Consider the following 20,060-nt stretch of genomic DNA (forward strand, 5'->3'; position numbering starts at 1 on the left):
CTGAGGTTTTACCTACAGCGCCACCCGCTTGTCCCATTATTTGACAAAATATCATACAAATGAGCATTATGGCCAGTCCTGGCTCCCACTCTGCCTGATACTAGAAAGACATAGGATAGGAATAAATCTCCTTCTCTACATAATCTCACAGATTCCCTCTGCGCTACTGTGAAAATCACTGCAGGCTGAATCTCACCAACCATCCATGGGTAAGAAATTAGTAAAGCAAAGAGCACTGAATAGGATGGAGAAGTGTAAGAATACTGCAATGGCCTGACTTCTGCCCTGGGCAGTCGTTGGATGAGACACATCTACCCCTTCAGTTCTCCCACACCCTAACTTTAGGACTGTACAGTGGTACCTCAGAAGTCGAATGGAATCTGTCCAGAAGTCCGTTCGACTTCCAAAATGTTCAGAAACCAAGGCGTGGCTTCCGATTGGCTGCAGGAGCTTCCTGCACTCAATTGGAAGTGCAGAAGCCGTGTTGGATGTCCGGGTTCCAAAGAACGTTCGCAAACCGGAAGACTCACTTCTGGGTTTGCGGTGTTCAGGAGCCAAAACGTTCGATTCACAAGGCGTTCATCAACCAAGGTACGACTGTATTATTTTGTGGCATTTGCAACAAATTATTTTTGTCCGTTCTGATAATATAATTGAAGGTCAGAAGACACATCTAAATAATAAAAAATAAACATAAATTATGCATCTCATAATGGCATATTTATGTATGAGCAGACCTTCTGAGCACGATAGCAGTAGAATAACCCCCCTCCGCATTTTATTTTCCCTTCCCTTCCCAAAACCAAATGTATATTCAGCACTGCGCTCAGCTGCAGAAAGAGGGCCAATCCTTCATTTCCAACTACGTCTAGATAGTGTGGGAGGATAGCTGTCTGTCAAACGCTGTAGCTGTCCTTAGAAATCCTAAAGATATACAAGCTCTTTAGCTTTATAGGTATTTTTTTTAAGGCTTCTGCAATGCAGCAAATCAAGCTATATGGCTGATACTGTGATTTCATTTTAAATCTGCTAGGAACGTTGACAAATTGAACTAAAACTTTATTTTGTTGACGGATCGATATGCACTTCATAGTCATGGAGAAAAGGCTTCTTGCTTTAACATTAATAAAGCGTAATGTGTTTGATATGCGACATCAAGAAACATTTAGAAAACAACAACTCCACCAATCATACCATATACCATTTTCTGAATTGCAAAAATAATAAACAAAGTGGAGAATGATACATAAACAAGAGCCATTGTTCTGTCATCTTCAAGTGGATCTACACTTGCAGCAGAATTTCTATACAGTTTAGGTCCCTATAATTCCCCAAAAGAAAGCTTCTGGGTTTTTTACAAAAGTTATTATGAACATCCTTTTTCATTCATTATATATAATTTTCTAGTAATAACAGGAATGCTATTCCACAAAACAGCCCCGCCGAAATCCCTACGCCAGTGGCGGATCTCAGGGTCTCAAATTTTATTGGCTCCCTGTGCAACTCCAAAATTTGCCCACCCCCAGCCTCTCACTTTCCATTCAACATAATAGTTACAGAGCCCCCCATGTTGCCCCAAGGCTCTGTACCCAGTGCAACTGGTCACGCTTCCCTAAATCTGCCTCTGCCTGCATCAGGGCTTGTGAAGCAGAGTTGTGATATCTTTGGAACTTAAAGAAGTAGCTCTGCAAAAGACCGCAGTGATCTACCATGGAACAAGAAGGTCCTTCAAGGACCCTGGTCCAAGCCATATAGGACCTTACACGTTACCAACACCTTAATCTTGGCCTGCTAGTAGATGGGCAGCCATTGCAAATCCCCAAGGAAGGTGTTATGTGTTGGTGGTAGTTTGCCCTCCACAAGCTGCAGGCTGCCATTAGATGGAGACCTTGCAATCTCCAAGTTCCAAGCTTCAAGTTACAAAAAAGGAGATTGCAGCTAAACATCAGGAAAAACTTTCTGACAGTAAGAGATGTTCGACAGTAGAAGGGACTCCCTCAGGAGGTGGTGGACTCTCCTTCCTTGGAGGTTTTTAAGCAGAGCTTGGATGGCCACCTGTCATGGATGCTTTAGCGGAGATTCCCGCATCGCAGGCGGGGGGCCTAAATGGCCATTGGGGTCCCTTCCAACTCTACAATTTTATGATTCTATTATTCCTTCTTCACCAGACCGTGAAGATCGAAACTATAAGTGGAAAGCGACTGGAGGAGAAGGGGGCAGAAGCTGAAGAAAGAACTGTGAGCGTATTAATGTAACTTTGTATTATGTTAACTGTATTTCTGTAGTACTGGTTGTTCTGTAGGTTGTTGTTTCTTTAGTTTACTGTACAGTACTTAGAGGTAGAGAGGTGATAGATGATAGAGAGATGATAGATAGACATGATAGATGATAGATCGATAGATAGATAGATAGATAGATGATAGATAGATAGATAGATGATAGATAGATGATAGATAGATAGATATAGATATAGATAGATAGAAAGATAGATGATAGATAGATAGATGATAGATAGATGATAGATAGATGATAGATGATAGATAGATAGATAGATAGATAGATAGATAGATAGATAGATAGATATAGATAGATAATAGAGGATGGATAGATAGATAGACACACACACACACACACACAGAGAGAGAGAGAGAGAGAGAGAGAGAGGTGTGAGAGAGAGATGGAGAGAGAGAAAGAGAGAGCACAAGTGGTATAGAAATGGTGTAAAAAATACTACTAGTATTATTACTATAATTCACAATGCTATACAAATTCCAGATGAGTAGTCATGTTAGCCTGCTGCAGGAAGACAAAGGCTAGCCCTTTATTATGAAATAACTTGGCTTTATATAAATTCTGCAGAAAGTGCAGCTGAAACAAAAAAAAAAAAGCAAACTCCAAAGTGACAACTTACTTGCACAAGTAGGACATCTGTGCAGGGAAAAGGTGAAGCCGGTGAAATAAATGCGGACCATCTGGCTTAAGTATCTTGACAGGGGGGAAATGAGTAACATATTTCGGAGAGGTAAAGGTCTGGTTTAATTGTTTCTTAGGTTTAGAAACAAACCCTTTATGGGCCACCACTTAGTAAATGAATTCTAATTAAAAGCCATTCTGCAGAGAAGCTGGCAGTGATGAAGAGAGGGGGTTGTGCTCATGTTGCCATGAACATTGTGCACAAACAACACACACACACTTGCACTTTCTCTTCTGTTGCAAATAACAAACGGTCTTGTGAATTACATAATCATTAGATGAAACCATGTATCAAGTTTCTCTTGTCAGGGGACCCTTCAAAAGTTTAACCTAATAGAAACCCTATTTTAAATAAAAGAAAACCAAAGGGAACGATAAAAGTCAGAATTGTCACGGCGCTTGTCAACAGCTTGAGACTTGGCTGCGACAAACAGCAGGGAAATTAGTCAATAAACATTTGCAGAATTAGAAATCACTTCCCTTTCCCATCTGCACACATTTTCTTTGAACATTTGTCCACACAGTTTTCAGTAAAATCAGCAACTCCGGCTGCCAGCGTTTATACAGGAACTATTTGTTAGCGGGTATCTCTCCTCAGGAATGAGAGAGTCTGGGAAAGAGCACAAAGAATATTGCTTCGAAAGAAATTCATGGTTGGGGAAGGAAGGGGCAAATGTACAGCTGAGAGCTCCTCTAGAGTAATCATACTTGGTTTTTATGGAAGCATTATACAGTGGTACCTCGGAAGTCAAACAAAATCCGTTCCAGAAGTCTGTTTGACTTCCAAAACATTCAGAAACCAAGGCGCAGCTTCTGATTGGCTGCAGAAAGCTCCTGCAGCCAACCAGAAGTCGTGTCAGATGTTCGGGTTCCAAAGAACGTTCGCAAACCAGAACACTCTGTTATGTACTAAGCTTGGATCCTAGAACAATAGGCAGATAGGATCCTAGAACGCAACAACTGATTGGCTTGCAGGAGAAGACCAATCAGGCTCCAGGAGGGAAGCAGAATCAGCCAGTCAGATGGGACTCATTGTGTAAATAATGTATATAAAAGCCAGAGGTTTGGGGGGGGGGGCAATTCAATCACTGTTTTAACAAGCTGCAATAAAGAGCATGAAATCACTGCTGGACTCCGAGTATATTTCAACTCACTTCCGGGTTTGCGGCATTCAGGAGTCAATATGTTTGACTCGCAAGGCATTCAGGATCCAAGGTACGACTGTATCTATTTGTCTAGTCCTGGACACTGACCATGTTACTGGAGTGAGCCAATCCCAGGTGTTAAGTGATATAGTGTTTTGATCTGCTCACGTAGTGGTTTAAGGGATCCCAGCATGTTTCTGAGCCTGATTAAAAGTGTTTGTTTTGACATTTAAGGTTATTCTCAATCCTTGAAGGATCACATCTTCCCACATGTACCTAACCAGACCCTGAGATCTGCATCTGAGGCCATTCCTTCAGTGCAACTACTTTTATATGTCTTTTTTGTGCCTGGAAAAGATCTTCTCAATTTCCTAAACCTTTCGAATCATGTTGTAGCTTTTAGCACTGTTTCAGCTCTACTGATCTTTATTTGTTCATCTCCAATTTGTTTGACCTGGTTTTTTTTTATTATTTTGTACAGTGTTTTTAATGTTGCATTTTATTTTATTGCCTTGTTTTGTTTGTTAGATTTTTATACTGTGAGACACCCAGAGCACTTCTTGCTATAGAGAAGCCTATAACTAATACAAATAAATCCTGTTAGATGTCTGTATCATAGATGCTAAAAAGGTTTATTTAATTACCTTTAAAAAATCTGACTCATCCCTCAGAAGGGACCATCCAGGGTGGCTTACAGCTCACTCAAAATGACAGCCCCTGCCTTTAGGCTTACAATTCAAAGAGACATGACACAAAAGGAAAATTGATTGGGAGAGAGAAGGAAAGTGTGAGGCAGAGCTCCCCTGGTTATCATACCAAGTGTACAACCCATGGACCACACACTGTCTTGTCATGCAGCAGGGGGAGGGCGGTGAGCAAGGCCAAAATTGGACTCCACACACACACACACCCAGCCCTCAAGCTACCTTCCCAAGCAAGGCACCAAGCTTTGGGAAGAAGGTGTGAGGCTCTGGCAGGGTCCTAGAGCCCTCCCAGCTTCTTCCCAAAGTTGGAAAAGCACTAGCTAGGCTTTGGGAGGAAGCAGGAGGACTCTAGGACCTTGTCAGAGCCTTCACACCTCCTCCCCAAAGCCCTACACTCCACTTACCCAGCTCTGGGAAAGCAGCATGAGGGATGGGTGGATGTCAGATGTAGCCAAGGGCCACCAAAAAGGCCTTGAGGGCCACGCATTGGACCACTCTGATGTGAAGCATTTGGTATGACTACGCTCTACAGCAGAGCTTTCCAAACTGTGTGTTGTGACACTTTAGTATGTTGGCCGCAGTGTGTAGGTTTGTCACACGAACACTTACCGTGCTTCTCGCGGGGTTGGAAAGGGGTTAGTTTAACCTCCGGTTTGCTATTAAAACTGAATTAATGTTTCATGAAATGATGCATGTCTAAAAAGTGTGTTAACAACATGAAACGTCTAGAAAGCTCTGTGCAGCATGTGCTCATATTATTAGCGTAAGGAATTATAAAGGGACTCTTGAACAATGGATGTGAAGCGATGTGCTAGTTGTCATGACATACTTTCTTAGAGTCACCTTTGATGAGACACATCTTTAGAGCCCTAAACGGCCTCAGCCCACTATAACTGAAGGAGCGTCTCCACCTCCATCGTTCAGCCCGGACACTGAGGTCCAGCTCCGAGGGCCTTCTAGCGGTTCCTTTGAGAAATGAGGTTACAGGCAATCAGGCAGAGGGCCTTCTTGGTAGTGGCACCTGCCCTGTGAAACGCCCTCCCATCAGATGTCAAGGAAATAAACAACTATCTGACTTTTAGAAGACATCTGAAGTCAACCCTGTTTAGGGAAGTTTTTAATGTCTGATGTTTTATCGTGTTTTTAATATTCTGTTGGGAGCTGCCCAGAGTGGCTGAGGGGCCCTGGCCAAATGGATGGGGTATAAATAAATAAATACATTGTTGTTGTTGTTGTTGTTGTTGTTGTTGTTGTTGTCGTCGTCGTCGTCGTCGTCGTCGTCGTCGTCATCGTCATCGTCATCATCATCATTTTAGATCTGGGGTTTCCAATCCAGACTGGAACTCTAGCAGAGAAAACTGGGCTTGACCGCTTGCTCCTGCTGGAGTCCTGATGCTGATCGAGTGTCAAGGACTGGCTGGATGAGGAGGAGTCCCGTGACCAAGCCCCCCCCCCCCCCCCGGAAAGCATGGAGGGAGAGGATTTGGATCCTGGCTCCTGTTGGTGGGAAACTGGCCACACCCCAGATGAGGGAACGAGCTGGAAAGTAGTGGAGGCTGGGAGCTTGAGGGACAGCAAAGAGGCAGAAACAGGAATCAAGACTTCTCCCACAGAGCCACTCTGACAGCTTCTCTGCTGACAGCTTGCAGCCCCCTGCACTCCCAGAATGAGGCATTTTTTTGCGTGTTACTGAGCCAAGAGCCAGGCAGCACAGAGAGGGTCCTTCAGAGTACACCACAGCAGAAATACACAGAGGAAGGGTCCTGACACCCAGGGCTAGGGAGCGAAGGGGGAGCTACAAACCAGTCCAGACAACTGCTTCATTAAGACAGGAGCAACCATTAGAAGTCTCTGTGTGTTATATGTCCTGTTTCCTTAATAAAGAAACTAACAAAAAAAAAATTTTTTTTCCTTCCAGTAGCACCTTAAAGACCAACTAAGTTAGTTCTTGGTATGAGCTTTCGTGTGCATGCACACTTCTTCAGATACACACGAAAGCTCATACCAAGAACTAACTTAGTTGGTCTTTAAGGTGCTACTGGAAGGGGGAAAAAATTTTTTTTTTGTTTTGACTATGGCAGACCAACACGGCTACCTATCTGTAAAAGAAACTAACAGTACATCAGCCAAGTGTTTGTTTCTCTCTCTCTCTCTCTCTCTCTGTCTCTCTGACCTGTGAACAACCTGCTCTCCCTGTTGGCTCCCTGACATAGGGATCCCCACACTTACTTTCAGCGGTGCAAGTGAAACTTTATTTCTAATGCAAAAAGCAAGTGCAGAAGAAAGGATAAAAGCCCCTCCCTCCCCATTCTGGGGTCCCAATTATGATGAGCCCCACTTCCTCGCCAACACCTATATTGACTATTTAAACATCTTTCACACTTCTGCTAATTGCACAATGACATTTCTTCTACTTTGACCTTTCTTTAAGAGGTGAAACCTTCTGAGATAGGAGATGGTAAATCATGCTAGAATGTCAAGCTCTTTGTGATTATGATCCATCACTGTAGAAGTTCCGAGTTCAGGGTGGGAAATGACTAATTTCTGGAGTGCTTATCTAACATCAGATCCTAACGCTGAAGCTTGTTGATACTTAATCATGCACCAGCCGTGAATGTGGGCTGCAAACACAACCGCTAAGCCTCTATCTGCCTTGTTTCTGTATTTTAAAGAGGCTTCCAGCTGGCTTTCCTTCAAGAGCTTAAAGGGTAAAAGGCGAGCACATAACACAATTTTTCCAAAGGAGCCCAGAAGAGCTGGTTTGCCAAAGACACAGTCCCTGATTGCCAATCGCGCTTCGAAGTTCTAATCAGATTGGACTTTCGCGTTGTGAATAGCTCTGTGAAGATTCCCACAGGGCACGGTGCTTAGCATCTTTTCATCTTCGTATACACATTTCCCCCCCTCCCAGAGCTCATCTAAATGCCATCGTTGTATCATACTTCTGCCAAGAGCAATCAGATTTATTGCTCCTTAACGTCATTTAAATAATTTATTTAGCTGGGTTTCATCTTTCCTCAGACACCGACAAGGGACCTGGAACTGAATCAGCCCAAAATAAAGCTTCTCAGGTGCAGTAGCTACTTGGAACAGGAAAAAATCAAAACCAAAAAGAGTGATTTAATTAAGAAACCCTTTGGTAAACTCATTAGTTCTCAATAGGCAGGAACAGGCAGATCTAATTTATGAGCCAGTATCTGGGAAGAGCTACAGCTCAGAGGTAAGACCACCAACAAAGGGAAGTACCATCACCTGGGGGTCCTAGGATTATGTTTCTTAGGGACAGGACCATAGCTCAGTGGTAGAACATCTGCTTTGCATGAAGAAGGTTTCATGTTCAATTCCTGGCATCTCAAAGTAGGACTGGGAGAGGCTCTCCATCTGAAAACTTGGAGAGCTGCTTCTGGTCAGTGTAGACAGTACTGAGCAAGATGGACCAAAGGTCTCAGTACTGAGCAAGATGAACCAAAGGTCTCAGTACTGAGCAAGATGAACCAAAGGTCTCACTCAGCATAAGGCAGCTTTCTATGTTTGTGAAGCATGTTCTTTTCAGGCAGAAATTATCAGGACCGGTTCCTAGTGTGTGTCCAGTCAAAAGGATGTCAGATTGTACAGATTGTACAGTCCAGGTATACACTTGTAACAAAATAGCAGGCCTGGATGATAGCAGACCTTGGAAAGTTAATGCTGGTCAGAATAGACAATACTGAGTTAGATGTATGTTTGTGAGGTCATGCCATTATTACTATGACCACAGTGCTATCAGGGCACATTAACAATCAGTAGTGAATGGTGCAATGGGATAGCAGCACTCACCTCAACTCTCAACAGCTGTCACTGCTGCTTACTGCAGCAAGGCAATAGGAAGGTCAGTTGCAAACACACCACCAGCAGCATTGATCTGGCTTAGCTGGTGCATTTGCACCGTGTTGACCTCCCCATTGCCTTGCCCCTCACCCTCCCCAACCTGGTGGGCACCAGTGACATTAGGTGAGTCCCACCATCTCCCTGTCAGCTGCTACTGCAAGATACTGGATGTAAGAAAGAAGAATGAAGAAGTATCCTGTTCTATGGAGTGACATAACCAAATTCCAAATGTCCACATTTTTATACATCCTTGAGTCTTATCAATTGAAACTCATTCAACACAACATGACTGCTCTGGACCCCTCCTGAGATCCATCTGCTGTAACAGTGGAGTCAAGGTCCCAGCAGATGCGGGTGATATTATCCACAAAATGCTTTGCAAACAAGTCACAGCCAGCTATCAGTTCTGTCAACCTCCTTCAGGCCAGACTGTAAAAGGCCCCACCTGGAAAGCTCTGTGGGATGGTGCAATGAGAATGCAATAGAGGCCACAAAGTATGCCTTCTTTGCTGCCTTCACTGCCACTAGGTAGGTTCAATAATGACTGTTCAGTTGCATTTGACTGGAGTTTTCATCTACTCACATTCAAGCTGTTTGTTTCCTTGCTCTAAGCTTTGGAGTACACCAGGGAGCCAAACAGGCACCACAAAGTGGGAAAGGGTGCTCAGGGGCAATCATGTCAGTAACCCAAGTTATTCAGAATTCCCAGAAGTTGATCAGGGCTTCAACAGGCCAGTCTATCAGCCAGAAAATCCCCAGAGCCATTTGAAACCCATTGGATCCATCAGCCTCCGAGGGCAGACCATCCTCAGAAGTCCCCCACCTCTATAGAGGGGGAAAGGTGCTAAAAGCTGGCTTCATTAGCTACGAACCCCAGAATCTGGGATCCTCTCGAAAATGGTGCCAAAGTTTATTCACACCTGGGTTTGAGTGGGTATTGCTGTTACAATATGAGAACATCGCAGCTGCAGACAGCCAGCTTGTTGACATCATGTGATATGGCTAGCTGTGGGAAAGTAAATTCCCGGAAGTTCACAGGCTTTGGGAGTCTGTGTCCAGTGTGTAATTTGAGACCTTCCTGTTGCGTTTGTAAAGGAAGTCTTTGTCACTTGCTTGCTGAAGTCTGAACTGATCGGACATGTTTTATGTAGTGCTGCAAAGTCAGAAATAAAAGGATGTAAATAGATTTCTGGCTATCTCCTTTCCCTGCTAGGGAAGCAAGGAGGGAGGGGGTGTGCATTTTCCCACACTGGGAGATGTCGCCTATTGAGACCTATCCTGGACTTGCGGGGATTGCAGCCAGGGAGGTCACCGGTAAACAAGCCGGGAGCCTGGGAGAGATGCCAGTCTCTCCCGAAGAGGCTTGTTTTCCAACAATTGCTCCATTTGTGGGGCACTGCAAAATACGGTTTTTTTCTGCAAAACACTGCAAAACTTTTGCAAAACTTTGGCGCCAGTATGGAGTAAATTGGACAACGTTGGGTTTGGAGGCATTAGCTACATTTTGATGTATCAATTACTCTGTTTGTGGGTTGCTGCAAAACATGGGGGTTTTGCTGCAAAACGATTGCAAAACTTTGACACCCATTTCGTGGGGATCCCAGATTTTGTGATTCATTGTTAATTAAGCTCTGAAAGCCTCAATCTCAGCAGGAAGTGATCTGACCATGACAAGGGACTGATGTCAATACCCCCCATTTTCAGAACCACCTCTTCCTGCCTAGTTGATAAAGCAAAGTCCAGAGTGTGGCCTGCCTCATGCACCGGGCCAGTGACAAATTGGGACAGCCCCGTGGTTGTCATGGCAGCCATGAAGTCCTGAGCCAGTGTGGTGTAGTGGTTAGGAGCGGTAGACTCGTAATCTGGTGAACCAGGTTTGCTTCCTCGCTCCTCCACATGCAGCTGCTGGGTGACCTTGGGCTAGTCACACTTCTTTGAAGTCTCTCAGCCCCACTCACCTCACAGAGTGTTTGTTGTTGGGGAGGAAGGGAAAGGAGAATGTTAGACGCTTTCAGACTCCTTCGGGTAGTGATAAAGCGGGATATCAAATCCAAACTCTTCTTCTTCTTCTTCTACCCCAGAGCCAGTTGCATCAGCATGAATATTGAAGTGCCCCCAAACCAGCAGTCTGGGAGGCCTCAACACTGCCTTTGAGACCAGCTCTGTCAGCTCAAGCAGGAAGAATACTAGGCAGCGAGGCGGACAGCAAACCAGCAGAATCCCTAATCTGTCCCAATTGCCCAATGCCAGGAATGTGAGGCTGTAGACATTGTGAATGTTATGTTCTTTCTTTGGGGAAAATAAATTAGTCATTTCAGCATGGCCACAAGCCTTCTCTAGCAGGGACACTTGGAACAGCCAGTATGGGATGAGATGCAGGGAAAATTAAAAGAGTTCAGGGCAGGAAGCCAGAAGAGAAAATTTTCCATAACTAGCAGCTCCCACAAGGCTTAACCACAGTAGCTACCAAAGCATGCTGCATTATAAACTGCTCCTTCTAACTCAAACTCTTTCCACAGCCCCTTATTTAGCATAGTTTTAAGTGATATGAGCTTCCTTTGCCTTGCTGTCCCATAACCTCAATAAAACATGAATTATCTCATTGCACTTCCTACAGCATCTGCTTCCCAATTGTGCAGTTATGTAAACGTTGGCTGTAGTGTGTATTCTCTTTACAACACATGAAGACTCTGGGTTGCTTTCCAGGTTTGCCTTTTATAAATGGCAAAAGGATTTACATTTCTTACCATTTAATAATATGCATTGGCCCCAGGCAGCAGTAACTGGACTTGTTGTGGCTTGCTATTCTAAAAAAAAAATCTGTTATTTTCCTTCAAGATAATCCTAATGTACACCATTGTCATTTGCTGTTAAAGGCATCCATATTTAAACTGCTGTTCTTCTAGATGACATTTGAGTCTCAAAATGCAAAGCATCTTTTGTTACTTGGTAAGAATTCTTGCACGGCATTAGAATAAATAGGACATCTCAAAGCGGAATTAAAGGAGCGTCATTTGTGGTCCTTGGCACATCGGCAGAAGATGCTTGTAATATATGTTTGATTACACTTCACAGTGAAAATATCTGCTTGTTTTGATTCAAAATGTTTGGCACTGTGCCTTATTCTTAGAATATGCTTGATGGCCCAATGCTATGAACAATGGACTTGAAGCAATGATCTACAGAAGCTGGCATAAGGGTCTTAGCATGGTGCTTAGTGTTGCATAGTGATTAACCATCCTCTCAACTCAGTTCAGTCTAGAGTCCTACTATGTGAGTACTTTCTCCCTATACCCTGTCTCAAATTCTGCTCAAAATACTGTGCATTGCTTAAGACACAGAATCTTAACACTTGCACATACATATTTAACAGGAATTGCTGATACAGTGGTACCTCGGGTTAAGTACTTAATTCGTTCCGGAGGTCCGTACTTAACCTGAAACTGTTCTTAACCTGAAGCACCACTTTAGCTAATGGGGCCTCCTGCTGCTGCCATGCCGCCGGAGCATGATTTCTGTTCTCATCCTGAAGCAAAGTTCTTAAACTGAAGCACAATTTCTGGGTTAGCGGAGCCTGTAACCTGAAGTGTATGTAACCCGAGGTACCACTGTACTTTTATGAGCCATGGGACAATGAATCCTTTGAGATACACGATGCCTTCCAAACCTATGTCTGAAGTGTACTATGACATTTGAAGAATCTCTGATGTGCACAAACGATGTCGTACAAGAGAGATGGAGAACCAATGGACTTCCGGATGCTGTTGAACTCCAACTCCCATCATCCCTGAACATTGACCATGCTGTCTGGGGCTGAAATTCAGCAACACCCAAAGGGCCACAGTGTCAGGCAGCAGAGAAACCAACCCACATGGCAGGTTGCCCGGACTGGACAAGACAAGAGAAAAGTCTTACCATTCATTTTTATTTAATATTCACAGGGAAAGACTTGGGAATGTGGCCTCTCGGAATAATGGTGTTGCTCAGAGTGAGTCTCCACCCCTCCTTCTCTCCCATTATACGTCATCACTATGGGTGCTAAGATCCCAGGTTCAGTTTCCAGTTAAAGGACCCCTCGTAGCAAGGGTGGGGAAAACCCTTCCTCAGGCCTTGGAGAGTGTATGCCAGTCAGAGCAGACAATATTGGCCCACATGAAATCAACTATCTGATTATGCTCAGCACCTTTACATAAGTACAGAATATGATGTGAGAGTGTGTTGTGATAAGTCAGGCTGCTATCTAACCCAACCCCGCATGAGAGTAAGCCCCATTGAATTCAACAGGAATTACTTCTGAGTAATCATAGTAATCATAAGGGACACGGGTGGTGCTGTGGGTTAAACCACAGAGCCTAGGACTTGCCAATCAGAAGGTCGGCGGTTCGAATCCCCGCGACAGGGTGAGCTCCCGTTGCTCGGTTCCTGCTCCTGCCAACCTAGCAATTCGAAAGCACATCAAAGTGCAAGTAGATAAATAGGTATGTTCTGGCGGGAAGGTAAACGGTGTTTCCGTGCGCTGCTCTGGTTTGCCAGAAGCGGCTTAGTCATGCTGGCCACATGACCCGGAGGCTGTACACCAGCTCCCTCGGCCAATAAAGCGAGATGAGCGCCGCAACCCCAGAGTCGGCCACGACTGGACCTAATGGTCAGGGGTACCTTTTGAGGAGATTTCACCCCTCCCATATCCAAGAATCTGCTGATGAGTCTGCTGATTCTCCAGAGAGGAGGGGCGGTGTTCTGCTCTCTACTTATTCCGCTCCAGCACTACATCAGTCAGTCAGTCAGTGTGTCGGAGAGAGAGAGACTGAGTGTTAGAGAGAGATCATGTGTATAGATAAGGTTGCTGCTAAGAGCAACTGCAGACACTCAGTGCAGTTCAGCATTTTTGTTTAGACCTCATTTAGCTCTGTATATAGTTGTGTATTATAGTTGTAGATAGAATAAAGAAGATATTCTACAGTCGGGGTTGAAGTGGATGAGTCCAGTTAGTGGCACTGGCTCAAGGGCGATGCTGACACCTTTACCTTTAATCATAGTACAGGGTTGCTGTGTTAATAACTTCAGTCCAGTGAGCTGTGCTCCAGGTCCACACAGTAGCTGATTCTCTGCGGCCGGCAAGCTTTAAACAGCAAAATGTCAACATGAAATACAATTCACTTTTCTGCTTGTTAACCCATTTGGGCATTAGAATGAAAGGTAGTTGTTTATAACCCGAGTCAACTGATGGGCTACAATTATTGCATTAACAAAAAACTTCCTCCCTAGCAAGATTAATGTTGAGCCTGCTGATTAGCTTGTATTAGGAAATTAAAATATATTTAAAATAGAAGAGGAGGACATACTGATAACACCCTGGGAGAATTTAGTAGCTTTAAAAAATCAATAGGACAGAACATTTCCTTTGTTTGCAATGGGATTTCAGTTTAAGAGGACAGTCAAATCAAGTTCTGCACAGTATCTTTGACTGGGGAAGTTATCTGTGGAACACTGATTAGTTTCAAGTACCTATTTCTGTCCTCACTTAACTTCTTCAGTCAATGTTGATTATCAGTCCACATCCCGACAACTTTCTAATTGCATGTTAAAAAATACCGCTGTCTAACTTGACCACTTAACTTGCGGCGATGCTGCTTGGTAACATGGTAGTACAAAACTTTTCAGCCTGTGCTTCCAACATGGATTTAAGGAAAACACATTGTACGTAATTTCGGAAAAGGCAAAAAATGAAATATAAGCCTGCTTCTGGCGATATGATTCAACATCACCCATATCAGAGCAGAGAGGATGAGCATGCCAGCTCCATTTCCTCAACACTGCTCTCATCTCCTCACAACTCAGGAAAGGTGAATTTGTGAAGCTGGGAGCCTCTTGGACCCACAGAGGTTAGAAAATCAGGGTTCTCAAACACTCAAGAAGAGGAAGAAGAAGAGTTTGGATTTGATATCCTGCTTTATCACTACCCGAAGGAGTCTCAAAGCGGCTAACATTCTCCTTTCCCTTCCTCCCCCACAACAAACACTCTGTGAGGTGAGTGAGGCTGAGAGACTTCAGAGAAGTGTGACTGGCCCAAGGTCACCCAGCAGCTGCATGTGGAGGAGCGGAGACGCGAACCCGGTTCACCAGATTACGAGTCTATTGCTCTTAACCACTATACCACACTGGCTCAAGGCTCTAAAACACATGGATTGCTCCATTGGTTCTGAAAGTTCCCCAATTCTGACAGTCACCATCCATAAGAATACAAGAGGAGCTTGCTGGAGCCGGCCAATGACCCATCTAAGTGCAGCATCCTATTCTCACAGAGGTCAACCAGATGCCTGTGGGAAGCCTGTCCCAGCACTCTGCTTGTCCCTACTGCCCCCTCACAAGATCACTTCATCTGCTGAAGAAGGCTCTGCTTGAACTCTTACCAAGGATGGTTCCCAAATCCCTCTCATCTCTGTTTCTCCCCTGATTTGGGGCTGTGGCGATCACACAGGGTCCCCGGACGTTTGACGGTCTATTGATCCCTGTGCCACCACTATGATCACTTTCCCGCTGCCACCAACCCATTTCTCTCGGGTACACACTGAGTCCAGACAGTTGTTAACATTACAACAAATAATCAAGTTTATTTTATAAACATGAACAAGTTTATGGTTTCAGTTAATTTTTCTTGTCTGTTTCTTATCCTTAGTTTCTATACCGGCCTGTACCTTCCTAATAACTGCTAACTGATTATCCCAACTGTCTATCTGACTCCTCCTATCAGTTTCTCTCACACTCTCATATCAAAACTCAACCAACCCACAGTCTTATCCGCCCTCTTCCTTCTCCAACTCCCACCTGACTTTCCAACAACTCCAACTCTAACTCCAACTCCTCCCCTTGGGTTCCCACTGGCTAATCACTTCACACTCATTTAACCCTTCCTTATGACCCACCTAGGAGGGCAAACGCCACAGGGGCATCCAAATTACCTGGCCTTGTTTCCAATATGGAAGCAAGGCGAGCGTTGTGAGTTAACAAGGTCTGCAACCACCATTTCTATTGTTTTGTTTTTATTGATTTCAGAATCCTGTTCAGAGTGCTGTGCGCATATGGCTTGCCCCTGCTCTCAGCCCTCAGTCTATCATAGTCTTCCCATTCCTCTGCATTCCTGATACACATGCAGTTTGCTACAGATTTCAGTTCTCTTTGTTTGTTATTGTCTTCCCTTCCCCAAACTCTCCATCACTGATATGAATGTGTACATTGATAAAGCACTTCAAAAACTGATGTGATCATAATTACAGCTGGATCAAGATTCTTGTGTGTTTTACCAATGGACAGAAGTGTGTGTGTTGGCATTTCAGAAGTAATGGGAATAAACTGAGGTGAGGCATGAAAAATGGGGAGGAGATAGAAATAAATAAGCTTCCCCACTTTAGTAATCTCCAAGTCATTCTGACCTGAGTCCAACCCGCCTTGCAATTTTGCATTGACTCATAACTGGTTCGTTGTTTTACCAATATGCAGGAATCTGTGTGTGCTGTGTATCACCAACCTATGCAGTCTTTATAGTTACCATTGTTGACATTTTAAAAGCAAGGAGGGATGGGGGGGCCCATTTCACTTCAATGTATCTGCCTGTACCTTTCTGAAATTAGAAAAGAAAATATGAAAAGTGGGGGAAGGGGTTGGAAATTAACTCCCCCACTTGGGTGATCGGCACCCAAATTTGGCATTAGCTCAAAATAGCTTAGTACTAGCCCTCTCATCTGCCACTTTCACTCTTTCTCACCTCTTCCTGCATTTTCACAAACTTATCAAGATTTTAGGGTAGAGGAGGGAAAACAGCAGCCACCTCTAAAGCTAAAGGCTTTCCTTTAAGCTCTCCCTGCTGACATGAACTCCAAGTGTTGTTTTTTATTCCTTCTGACTTATTGACCAGAAGGATTTTTTAAAAAAAATGAATATAGACTTAAGCTGACAGCTGTTGCTTCACCTTTCAGTGAAGATTCCTGAATGTGCTAAGAGCTTGCATTGCTTATTCCAGTAAGTGTTCAAAGTATTTATATTAGCGCTATAGTAGTAATAGCAGTAGCAGAATCTACTGATTGCAGACAGCTCTCCCATAGGGCCAACACTACTGAAAGGGAAGGTCTCGACAGGCTTTTTTAAAAATTGAGTTTTATAAACAAGAATAATGTTATAGAAATAAGTATACCAAGTTTTCTCATGTCATTTGTATATCACAAAATAGCATAATAAATGTGGAAAAATATCTACAACATATGTTTCATTATTAGGGGTCAATATATAAGTTCTTGGTTCATGAATTGGTTTAAACAATTAGGAAGAAGAAGAAGAACAAAGGGGGGAAGAGAGGGAGTGGTGAGTGGGGTGGTTATGCTTCTTTTATTTTACTTAGTGTGTGTGAGGGGTTGTGTCAGCGTTACTTGTATGGGTTCTCTTACTATTCACTTGTTGTATTTCCTTGGTGGTGAGAGAGGTTGTGGGTGGCTTAGGGTGCGGTTGGTTGTCTTTGGTTGGCTGTAGTGAGAATTGTTTTTGTGTGAGAGAAGGATGTGAGTGTGTATTTTTGAATCAGGTTAACCAGATTGATTCATATGCTATCGGCAGATTCTTCTTGTTGGACTGTGTATGTGATAAAGGGGAACCAAACCGGGGTGAAGGCGTCTTCTTCTATTTGTCCCCACATCAGCTTCACTTTATTGGTTAGTTTCTCTAATAAGGCTGTTTCCCATACTATTTGATACCATTGGTCATCTGAAGACTAGCTTTTCAAAGTCTTCAGATGACTCTTCACCTTTGTGGAGACAGCATTTTGCAAACACAGTCAGCATGGCCCATTGGGAGCTCTCCAGGGTCCTGATTCATGAGACAGATAATCGCTATCGCCTCTCAGGAGATCACAAAGATCTCACATAACAAGAGAATAATTAATTATGAGTTAAAGAGGTTTGGGGGAGAATTAAAGCTGGTTCTGTATGAGGATATGACTTATATCAGTTAAAGATGGGAAGCTGGTAAGAGAAGATAATCAAATGAAGTGCTCAGATACAGGATGGATTGAAGAAAAGCCATGGTAGAATTGACTAGGGAGGTGGAGAACGGTGTCTTTCTTCCCTGCCATTTCATAGCTCAAACTGCTTCCAAAAGATATTAGGTTTCGACTTCAGACTCATCATCTGGTCATTGATTTCCACAGATGTTTGCTACTTCTGTGAAAATATGGAGGGAGCGAGACAAGAAGGGAGGGGATTGAAACCAATTATGCTACTGAGGAACTGAGAGAACAATGGCAAAAAAACATTATTGGGGGCATAGACAGAAGCAGGGGATACATTCCCCACCGAGAAGGGTGAAATTGTCTATTTAAATTATTTGGAAAACTAGACATTGGTCAATCCCCAAATGTATGCCTTTCCTCATCTGGTTTCCTCTCAAGATATTTTGGTGCCTCGAGACAGAAGCCATCTTCTATTCCATGAAGAGAAGTGTGAAAACCTATGACACTGTTGATGGGACAGTGTCTTCTCTGCATCTGAGAAGAAGCTTACAATGCAGGGTAGGTCACATGGCATACATAGCTATGTCCTCAAGCTTATCACTGCTGCCATTCACACACACACACACCCTACAAAATGTGTTATGCGAGACTGCCTCACTTTGCTGAAGAGCATGGCTGGCCCTGTTCCCTCTTTTCTGGCATTGAAATAAATATTTGGAGAAAATTTTCAAGGAAATCCTCCCACTTTAATTTTGCTTGCAAAAAAGGTTATATTTATATTAACAGTCTATTTTAACCTTCCATTCTCAATTATGAGTGCCATTACATTTTTATGTTTTCTTGGAGAGGATCAGGAATATTGAGTTCAGCACAATATTTGGTAGGCCTTTTCTTATTCTGCTCTTGACAGCTTGCATTCACATATTAAATTTAACTGTCTTAGTCAATGTCACCTGGCTAAGTGATAGTGTCCTGAAGAGTTCATTGTTTCAAGAAGATGCCCTCAGAACACCTCTAGAGCTGACCAAAAGGTCATATAGATCCCACCTGCTGTCTTCCAGAGCTAAAGAAGCAATGACAGAGCCTTCAGAAGCATGAAAATGAAGTTTTGGTTCGCTTTTTTTTAAAAAAAACTTAGTATGCCTCAAAGAAATGAGATTTTATTATTCACGAATAGCAAAGGTATTACCAGTTGTATGCAATTTGACACTGTATACAACCTGAAGTAGTGACAGGGTGAAATAGAATTCCAGTGACTTTATTATTCTGTTTGAGGGGAAATAGAAATCTATGATTCATAAGGAACTACTAACATTTATTCTAACTGTAGCAAGACTCATTGTAGCCAAGAACTGGAAGAGCACAGAATTAGACTTTTCTCCCCAGAATGTCTCCACCAAGTATGGTCGTTGGCCTGAGTGGAAAAACTCACTAAGCAATTCCTAGCAATAAGAAACAACAAGCAAGGTAACTTTTTGCAAAATGGTGCTGTTTTACTGATCATTCAACAACAACCACCACCACAACAATGGAAAGGTAATTTGGGCTAATTGATTTATTTTGAGAGGGATAACTTCACAAAACCTTTTTATAGAATAGTAGAGTTGGAAGGGATCTCAAGGGTCATGTAGTCCAACCCCTGTCGTGCAGGAATCTCAGCTAAAGCATTCATGACAGATGGCCATCTAACCTCTGCTTGAAAACCTTCAAGGAAGGAGATTCCACCACCTTCTGAGGAAGTCCATCAAAGAGCTCTTACTGTCAGAAAGTTCTTCCTGATGTTTAGTCGTAATCTCCTTTCTAGTAACTTGAATCCATTGGTTTGGGTCATACCCTCTGAAAAGCAATAAACAAGTTTGCTCTATCTTCCATGTGACAGCCCTTTCAATATTGGTTGATGGTTATTATATCTCCTCTCAGTCTCTTCTTTCCAAGCTAAACATACCCAACTCCCTCAACTGTTCCTCATAAGGCTTGGTTTCCAGACCCTTTATCATACTGATCACTCTTCTCTGTACACATTCAATGCTAATCTGCAAATATCATGTATATGAATGAATTTTTTGTCTGCAACAATAAACACACATACCTGGCAGTAAATCTCATTGAATTCAGTGGAACTTGTGAGTAGAAATAGAAACATGGAATCATAGAATTGTAGAGTTGGAAGGGACTTCAATGGTCATCTAGTCCAATACCCTGCAAAGCAGGAATCTCAGATCCATGACAAATGGCCATCCAACCTCTGCTTAAAAACCTCTGAGGAAGGAGAGTCCACAACCTCCCAAGGGAGACCTTTCCACTGTTGAGCAGCTCTTACTGTCAGAAATGTAAGGGGGTATACTGCAATCTTCTTGCAAACATTTTCCCCCCCTC

General features: G+C 43.3%; 1 long non-coding RNA gene across 1 annotated transcript in view; it reads left to right on the top strand.

Moving 5' to 3' along the window:
* LOC310745097 overlaps positions 1 to 18,388 on the top strand; it is a 54,900-nt gene extending 36,512 nt beyond the window's left edge. The window contains exons 2-3 of the long non-coding RNA XR_014539931.1: positions 2,169 to 2,237; positions 18,123 to 18,388. This is a non-coding gene — a long non-coding RNA (uncharacterized lncRNA). The remainder of the gene's footprint in view (positions 1 to 2,168; positions 2,238 to 18,122) is intronic.
* The last annotated feature ends 1,672 nt before the right edge of the window (positions 18,389 to 20,060 follow it).

Source organism: Podarcis filfolensis (assembly GCF_964270895.1).
Source record: "Podarcis filfolensis genome assembly, chromosome: 11".
NCBI lineage: Eukaryota > Metazoa > Chordata > Lepidosauria > Squamata > Lacertidae > Podarcis > Podarcis filfolensis.